Here is an 8771-nt window from a genome sequence, read left to right as displayed (position 1 = left end):
GTCTACACCAATGTTAAAAAATGTACTGCAAAAGGGTTGCCACTCCTGGTCCCTTGACCATTAATTGATTATTCTGTCCCCTTGGGATTAACATCCTAGGCAACACAGAACAGTAGAGAAGCAATGCAAAGGGAATAGATTAGGCCTTTAATCAAGATATGAGATCTAACTGTAATCTAGAGTGTACACCATGTCAAACATCTAGTAGTGTAATTTTTTAATTGAACCGTTGCTGACATTGCCTGAAACACATAGCCTCTTAAATGTTTCCGTAAGTTTAAAGGATGCAGTAAGTTTAAAAGATGGTGAATGTGTTTCTACCTCTGGCAGACAGAATTGTGACAAGTAGATTACAACAAATGGTATGTACCTGTGGGTGTTCGATAATTGTGAATTATCCCCTCCCTAAATCTGAGGAAGCTACAGATAATAAAATGCCATATTGCTATGGCATTTGCATGAAAACTCTCATAAATATATTCAATACAGTATTACTAATAACATAATAATGAATATAACATATTAATAAAAATATTCAGTCACATTATATAAATGCAAGTCAAAACTGAGCAAAGATTACAGGTGACAGAGATACGTGATATAATCAAGACATGTTCAGTCAAACTTTGCAGTTGTTTAATTTTACTAATAGAATTGTTAAAAATAAATAGCACTATTGTTGTTAGATGTCTTTGATAAAATATGTGTTAAACCATTACAAATTTTAAATCAGAACAGTCACTAATATACCTAGCAGGAGATAAGAGCCAAAACATTAACTATACTCCTCTGTATCCAATATACTTCAGTAAGAGTTCAACAGGGTACAAATTATTGCAAATTGTTAATACATTTTAGCAGAAGCAGCAACAAGCACAATAAATATGAAAACCTGACATAACAATTCCCCAAAAGAGCACATAGTTGGATAGGTACACAATGTGTCCTCATCCAATGCATGCCTTCACTTTGTTTCTTGAACCAATCTAATACAAAATAATACTAGAAAGTCCAGTATATTCTATCAGATTGACAAACAGGGAAAACGTATCTGATGTATACTGGATTTGAAAGGAAGACCTGTGTTGTAACAGGACACAAGTGATGAACACCTACTCACAGAGTATGATGAAATAAAAAGGTCACTAGCAAAATAAGTATTCGTGAAATTGAAATGATAGATTGAGGGGGCAGAAACCAGGGAGAAAGGGAAAGTGAAAGGCATATGATCAAAAGATAAGAGAAATACACATAAGTATACATATTATATGTAAAATGAATATTAATAAACACTCATTCCCATCTTTACAGACAGAAATCCACAGAGAGATAGAATCCAAATATCTGATCAAACTGACCAATGCTAAAGAGTTCTTAGCCAGTACCATGTTGAGTTACTGTTAATATTTTAAATGTATTTCAGATAAAAATCAGAAAGAAGGCAGGAAGGCAGGAAGGCAGGAAGAAAGAAAGAAAGAAAGAAAGAAAGAAAGAAAGAAAGAAAGAAAGAAAGAAAGAAAGAAAACAAAAGAGAAAGAAAGAAAGAAAGAAAGAAAGAAAGAAAGAAAGAAAGAAAGAAAGAGGAAGGAAGGAAGGAAAAGGAAGGAAGGAAGGGAGGGAGGCAGGAAGAAGTGTTAGAAATAAAAATATATATACAAACAAAAGAGAAAAAATGCAAACAAAATTTCATGTATAACCAATTCAATTAACATTGATTTTTTTCAAGATAACATGCATTTCAAACTTGAATTGCATAATATTTCAGGTCTATTTGGTAAACAATGTTGGATTGAAAAAAATAAAGTATGAATAAAGATTTACCCGATGGGGTATAATAGCTTAGCTTAAAGAACTATAATTGTGCACATAATGCTTAATGTTTACCTTGAAAAGAAGTGCTTAATCATGTAAAAGTGTTTTCCCAGAAAATTACTTTTTAATCTTTCGAGAGGCAGCCTTTCCATTGATTTGCAAGCACAGTACGAAAAGGAAAGCTTAAGAACAAAGGACCAAGTTTAAATAATAGAAAAGGCAGGCCATAATGTGGGCATAGCTGGGAAATTCAATGTTTAGGCTAAGATGATTATTATTTCATTCTTTGAAGATAATTGTATTTCCATTTACTTCTGTTTGCTAGAACAAATTTTATAGGGATAGCTATAAGGAGGAATTAATTTTGACTCCTGAAATTAAGTGTGAAAGTAAAAGAAAACTGCCCTGAAATTGCAAGATACAAGGATAGTCTTGGCTTCAGAAGTAGAACCCAGTGATTCGTCTCTTACATATGACACCTACTGCCCATCCTGAAAAGTGCCCCCTTAAAGCCCATCATGCATTTAGCCCATCTCGCCACCCCCATCAACCTTCAGTTTGTTCTCTGTATTTAAGAGTCTCTAGGCAAACCTTAAGAAACCTATTCTTTTCACATGCTTCCCAAATGAAGCAGCATACAAAGATCACTGCCTGGCATTTTATTATTAATAAAATAATTCTGTTAGTCATAAGAGGAAAAATCTTACTTTTCAAGAATCCGATAAAAAATTTAAAAGTTCATTACTATTTCTTCTTTGAAGTCTTAGATTATAAGAACTGACATTGTTCCATGAAGCCTTAGATTTAGCAAACTTAGTGTGAGATTCAGTCTAAAGATCAGATTTTAGAATGGGACTACAAAGCCAAATGTTATATTTCTTTGATTTTTTTTCCTGTTTTTGTCAATTTATTTCATTGTTATTTTGAACTACTTGATATCCCTAACCTCTATTCAAATAAAAACAAAATCAGATTGTTAAAACCCAAAGACCCAGTGGAAGGCATTCTTCATGCATCATCCTAAGAAATCAGTAAATTACTATCATTTAGGTTTCATTCTATCTTCTTACCATTCTTTAATAGGTTGTTTTCCTTTATTTACAAATGTAAATTTAAAGAGTTTGCTTTGGTAGAGTAACTGGTATAACTTAACCCTCTCCCAGAAAACAAATAAAAATGCCAAACAAAATATTTTTAAAAATAACTATTCGAAGGCATGGGAGAGCAAATGAATAGACACAAAAAATCAAGGGGAATTATATCTTAAAGTGAGCTCCACTTTTTTTTCTAGAGCATATTCCAGTCCACATGGCAAGAGGTGACTAGAACACAAGCGAAAAATTGTTGTCTCAGTGGCTTGTAGCCTCAGATAACAGAATTAGGGCTACCAGAGTTGCTGAAAATTGAGTGTAAAAACCATAGGGGAAAGAAAGAGGACACTGAAGGGGTATTCCCCAAATCTATGTATGACTATCCTCAAATTACTGGCTGTTCCCTAAGCTGTGCATGCATGGAGAACATTCTAATGATAATAGTGAAAAACATCAAGTGGAAGGGTGACTTCAGTGGGCAGAAATCTGTTTCTTCCTACAGAAGGAAGATAAAATTTTGAGTTTGGGTTCTTTTCAGGGAAATACCACACCATCATGTCTTAAGACTATCAAGGACATACTAGTACTACAATACTTATCTTGAACAAAGATAAAATCAAAACGGATCTTTCCTTTCTAAATTTTTTTTTTAATGTTTACTTATTGTTGAGAGACAGAGAGAGACAGAGCATGGGAGCGTGGATGGAAGAGGGGCAGAGAGAGAGGGAGACACAGAATCTGAAGCAGGGTCCAGGCTCTAAGCTGCAACCACAGAGCCCAATGTGGGGCTTGAACTCACAGACTGCAAGATCATGACCTGATTTGAAGTCAGACGCTTAACTGACTGAGCCTCCCAAGTGCCCCCAGATCTTTTCTAATAATGTATAAAACCAAGCTTCCATAGTTCAAGTTTAATAGCCAACCAGTCCGATAAACAAAAATCAACATTCTGCAGAGAAAGATAGTAGAATCTAGAGTTTCTGTAAGTATTTATCTATAATATCTAGTATACAATAAAAATTACTAGTTACATGAGAAAAAAAATGTCACCCATATTTAAGAGAAAGACAAGTCAATAAGAGATTCCAAGATAACCCAGAAGTGGAGTTTTCAAAAAAGAACTTTAAGCTATTAAAGCATATTCAAGGATCAAAAGGAAACTATTGTCAAAATTAGTGAATATATGGAGGATCTCAGCAGAGGAATGAGAAATATAAAAATAACCCAATGGGAATTTAGAATTTAGAAGTGCAATATCTGAAATAAAAGATTCACTAAAACGGATTAACAGATGACTGGAGATGGCCAAAGAAAGGATCAATGTATGCAGAAAATGTTCAATAGAAATGATCTAATGTGAAAAATGGAGATAAAAATGACAAGAAAACAAAAGAGCCTCAATGATCTGTGATGAAAAAACAAGTGATCTGTGATGTGTAATGGGAGTTCCAAAAGGACTTGAAGAGAAAATGGGATAGAAAAAGTATTTCAGGATACTAGAGCTGAAAATTTTCAAAATTTGTTAAGAATATAAACTACAAAGAGGTCAGCAAATGCAAAATAGTATAACACAAACTAGACCATATCTAGACATGTATATTTACACTGCTGAAAACCAAAAGAAAAAACAATGTATATTACAAAGACAGATACAACTAAAAACCATGGCTGACATTTCACTAGATTTAATGGAGGCCAGAATGTAATCAGATCTTGACAGTGATAACACTAAAACCAATAACAAGGAGGACTTCTATTTCTGGGATGATGGAGTACACGTACTTTTCCTTATTTCTCTAAATACAACAAAAATCATATATATGTGAATTTATGCCTTAATCTAATCTGACTGGTACCATTATACGAAGAGAAAATTTGGGCGCACAAACACCAGACATATGCAAGCACAAACATGCACAGAGGAAAGACAATGTGAGGACACAATGATAAGACAGCAATCTACAATTCTTGAGAAAGGAACCAAACCTTCTGACACCTTGATCATAAACTTCTAGCCTCCCCAACCATGAGAAAATAAACTTCTCTTATTTAAGCCGCCCAGTGTGTGGTACTTAATTATGACAGCCCTAGAAAACTAAGATGGTGGGTAGATAGAAAGATACATAGATAGATGATAGATAGATAGATAGATAGATAGATAGATAGATAGATAGATATGTGTGTGTGTGTGTGTGTGTGTGTGTATTTGTGCATGTGTAATACTTTAAGACTTTGAAAGGTAGCAGAAGGTAGACCAGCAAGGATCTCAAGACCCAAGGGGCAACATGGTTGGTGAGTTGCTTTTTGTTTCATATCCCAGACTTGGAGCTGAAGAAGATGATAGCCTAGAAATTCCAGAAAATGCAGACAAAAAAAGAAAACAAAACAAAACAAAACACAAAAGTGTCTTTTCTCTGCCCGAGAGACCAGGAACAGTCAATCTAGCAAGACCAAAAACTTTTAGAAAATAATCAATCTACTACAATAAAAAATAAAGAAAAAACCATGGCCACAGCCCAACCAGAGCAGTGGCAACTCAGCAGTGGCTGAGTGGCAAAGCTAGACTTCCATTCTTATGAGGCTGTCATTATTCCTGAGGTGGTGTTGAAGAAGGTCAAGTAAGGAGTTAGGATTTTGATTCCCATCAGCTAGTAATGAATCCCCTGCCCTCAGAGTTAATGAAGCCCATACAGCCTAGATCCCACACCGGCCAGCAGTTAACAAGGAACTACTCCCCACTGGTGTCATGGCAGCCCTAGGGAAGATTCAGGACTCTTAATCAGTGGTAATGAGCCTATCCCCACCACAATGTGAGTGGACTCCACATGGGGAGCTCGGATTTGAAAGTTCATCAAAAAGTAACAAAGCCTTTACTCCCATAGTTGTTAACAAAGGCCAAGTGGGCAACTTGAATTTCTATTTCCATCTAGAATCCCCACTCCTTCCTTATGAAGCAGAGTCAGAAAACGTTAACTAAACCAGAATTTTAAATAATACCCGAAGTCTCAGAACATAACGTAAAAATGTCCAGATTTCAACTGAAAATCACTCCTCATACTGAGAACCAGGGAGACCCCACACTGAATAAAACATAAATAAATATAAAAAAGACAGTCAACGGACACCCATACCAAAATCACAAAAATGTTAGAATTATCTGACATAATGAAACCTGGATGGTGAGTGGAAAGAAAAAACAATCTCAAAAGGTACATACTGTATGATTCCATTTATATAATAACATTCTTGAAAATACAGTTATGGGAATGGAGAACAGGTCTATGGTTGACAGGGGTTAAGAAGAGGGTGGGGCAGGAGAGAAGTGGGTATGGCTAACATATGGCAACATGAGGGATTCTCGTGATGATGAATGTGTTCCGAATCAGTTGAAGGCATTAAGACAAAAACTGAGGTTTCCTGGAGAAACAGGAATTCTGCCACAAGATTTTAACATGAGAATCCTCCCTGAATTTCCAGTTGCTGGTCCTTACTACAGATTTTAGATTCAAGGCTACATCAACTCCTGTCTGAGCATCCAGATTGCCTACTACTCAGCCCTCTCCATCACATAAGCCAATTCCTCAGAATAAATCTTTTAATACATCCTATTAGTTCTGTTTCTCGAGTTCTTATTATATACCTAATAAGATAATAGTGGTGATACGAAGTACTCAATAAGCCAAAGAAGGCAGGGAATGACGCAAAAAGAACAAAGAACACATAGCTCAGGGACCATACCTCCTAGGTTCCCCAGCAAAGGTTCATGTGGAGTTTGTGGGCATGAGGCAGGCAAGGCTGCTGGCCTCCTGGGGCTGCTCCCTGACTCTGGCACCCACTGCTGCAGGGGGACTGATGACCCTCAGGCCCAGCAGCTGCTCAGCCTGTGGCTTTGGGGGTCATGGATTTGGTGCCCCACCCTCTACAACCCTACCTGCTCTTCATGCTCTTGGACAAACCCATTGGAATCTGTTCCCGTCTGCCATGTATGTGGAGCACAGATTTGGCATCTGAACTGGGTTGTTTTTCAGATTCATACATGCTCTTTGGCAATGGAGCTTCTCTGACGCATGGAGTAGGCTGTACTATTCACGACATCTGGGACAGTGACTACAATAAAAAGCATAGCTCAGGGAGCAGCATCCCTACTTCTCATTATCTCCTACTCGCTAATGAAATGAATTACATACATCATAAAAAGAATTACATACCGCCCCAATAATTAGCCTTGGGGATCGTTACTTGGATGGTCTACTTTCAAGGGCTCCTGTGATCCAACTATTTACCTGCATCTTTATTTTCTGAAATTATATGGCCAGTAAAATGTGATACTATCTATGCTCATCAGGACAAAAGAGATGATGTTCTAACTGGTCTGAAGTCCATGGTGCTGTGGCTCTGTAGAAACACCAAGCAGTGGCTCAAGGGCTTTAGTGTCAGGATACTGGAGGCACTGTGACTAGTGGGGCCTGGTCAGTACCAGATCACTTGCTATGACCCCCCTCTGGCCATAGGAGACAATCAGCCTCATCAGATTCACTCTAGACATCCACAAACCTGAGGACGGTGGAAATAACTTACCTCCAACAAAGTAATAGGACTAATAGTTTTTTAAGGACTGTCCTTGGGAATTTGTAGAAAGAAAAGAAGACAGACAAAACAAAGAAAAATATAAATAGAAGAATGTAAAATTGGCAAATGAAGTTTACCTAAGAATTTTATTTTTTTTAATTTTTTTTTTTTATTTATTTTTTTGAGAGAGAGAGAGAGAGAAAGAGACAGAGTGTGAGCGAGGGAGGGGCAGAGAGAGAGAGACACACACACACAGAATCAGAAGCAGGCTCCAGGCTCCGAGCTGTCAGCACAGAGCCCGATGCGGGGCTTGAACTCACAACCTGTGAGATCATGACCTGAGCCGAAGTCAGACACTTAACTGACTGGGCCACCCAGGTGCCCCTACCTAGGAATTTTAAAAACAAATTATAAAACACTCTCAGGTCTTTCTAGCACATGTTTAGATTTGATTAAACTGTCTGTTGCAATATATTAAAAAATTTAGAATCAGAAGATGAAGATTTAGAGCATTTTACCTGGATTTTAGTCCAACTACTTACTAGCAAACTTCCCTATCACAGAAACCAGGGAGTTTTCAGGATTTGAGATGACCTTGAGAATTTAAGCTGATGTATTCTTCTGTTCATTATAATCCTCCTCTGAAATAATGGGGGTTGTATATGTTTTGGCATGTTAGGGAAAAAAATGTGTATTAGAATACATATGTAAATGAATGTCTCTCTAGAAAAAATGGGCTTTCTTTTTAAGGAAAAAATAAAAACGGCTATGGAAAATTAAGGTTTATTGTTTTTAATTGCAACTTTACTCACTGTCAAAAAACTATAATTCAGGAAACTATTCTATATTATATATAGAATTTAAATAAGAAAAAAATTATTTTACCTACTATAAGAAAAAAACACATGACAAAACAGAAAACAAAGAGCAAGATTATAAACTTAAATGCAAGTATATTGATAATTACCTCAATTGCATATGGCATAAGTGTTCCAATTGTAAAGTAGAGCAGAGTAAGACTCACTTTATGTTGTGTATAACAAATCTACTTTAAATGCAAAGATATGTTAAAAGTAAAAGGACAAAAGTGACATATCATGTAAGCACAAATCAAAACAAAGTTGGAATGGCTATAGGAATTATTATATAATGTTTATTTCAGAGAAAAGAATATTATAAACGGTGAATAGCAATGTTTTATAATGTTAAAGGGTCAATTCGTAATTGAATTAGATGAAGGCAGTTAAAAGGTATAAACTTCCAGTTATAAATAAGTCCTGGGATGTAATGTACAACATG

General features: G+C 36.1%; 1 pseudogene; it reads left to right on the top strand.

The window, feature by feature from the left end:
* The first annotated feature begins 6801 nt into the window (after nt 1–6801).
* LOC131503628 (4-hydroxybenzoate polyprenyltransferase, mitochondrial-like) lies at nt 6802–7589 on the top strand (annotated as a pseudogene).
* Nucleotides 7590–8771: the final 1182 nt, after the last annotated feature.

This window comes from Neofelis nebulosa, chromosome 2, assembly GCF_028018385.1.
Source record: "Neofelis nebulosa isolate mNeoNeb1 chromosome 2, mNeoNeb1.pri, whole genome shotgun sequence".
Taxonomy (NCBI): Eukaryota; Metazoa; Chordata; class Mammalia; order Carnivora; family Felidae; genus Neofelis; species Neofelis nebulosa.
Note: the sequence above shows the minus strand (reverse complement) of the source record. Positions and strands in the feature narration are given on the sequence as shown.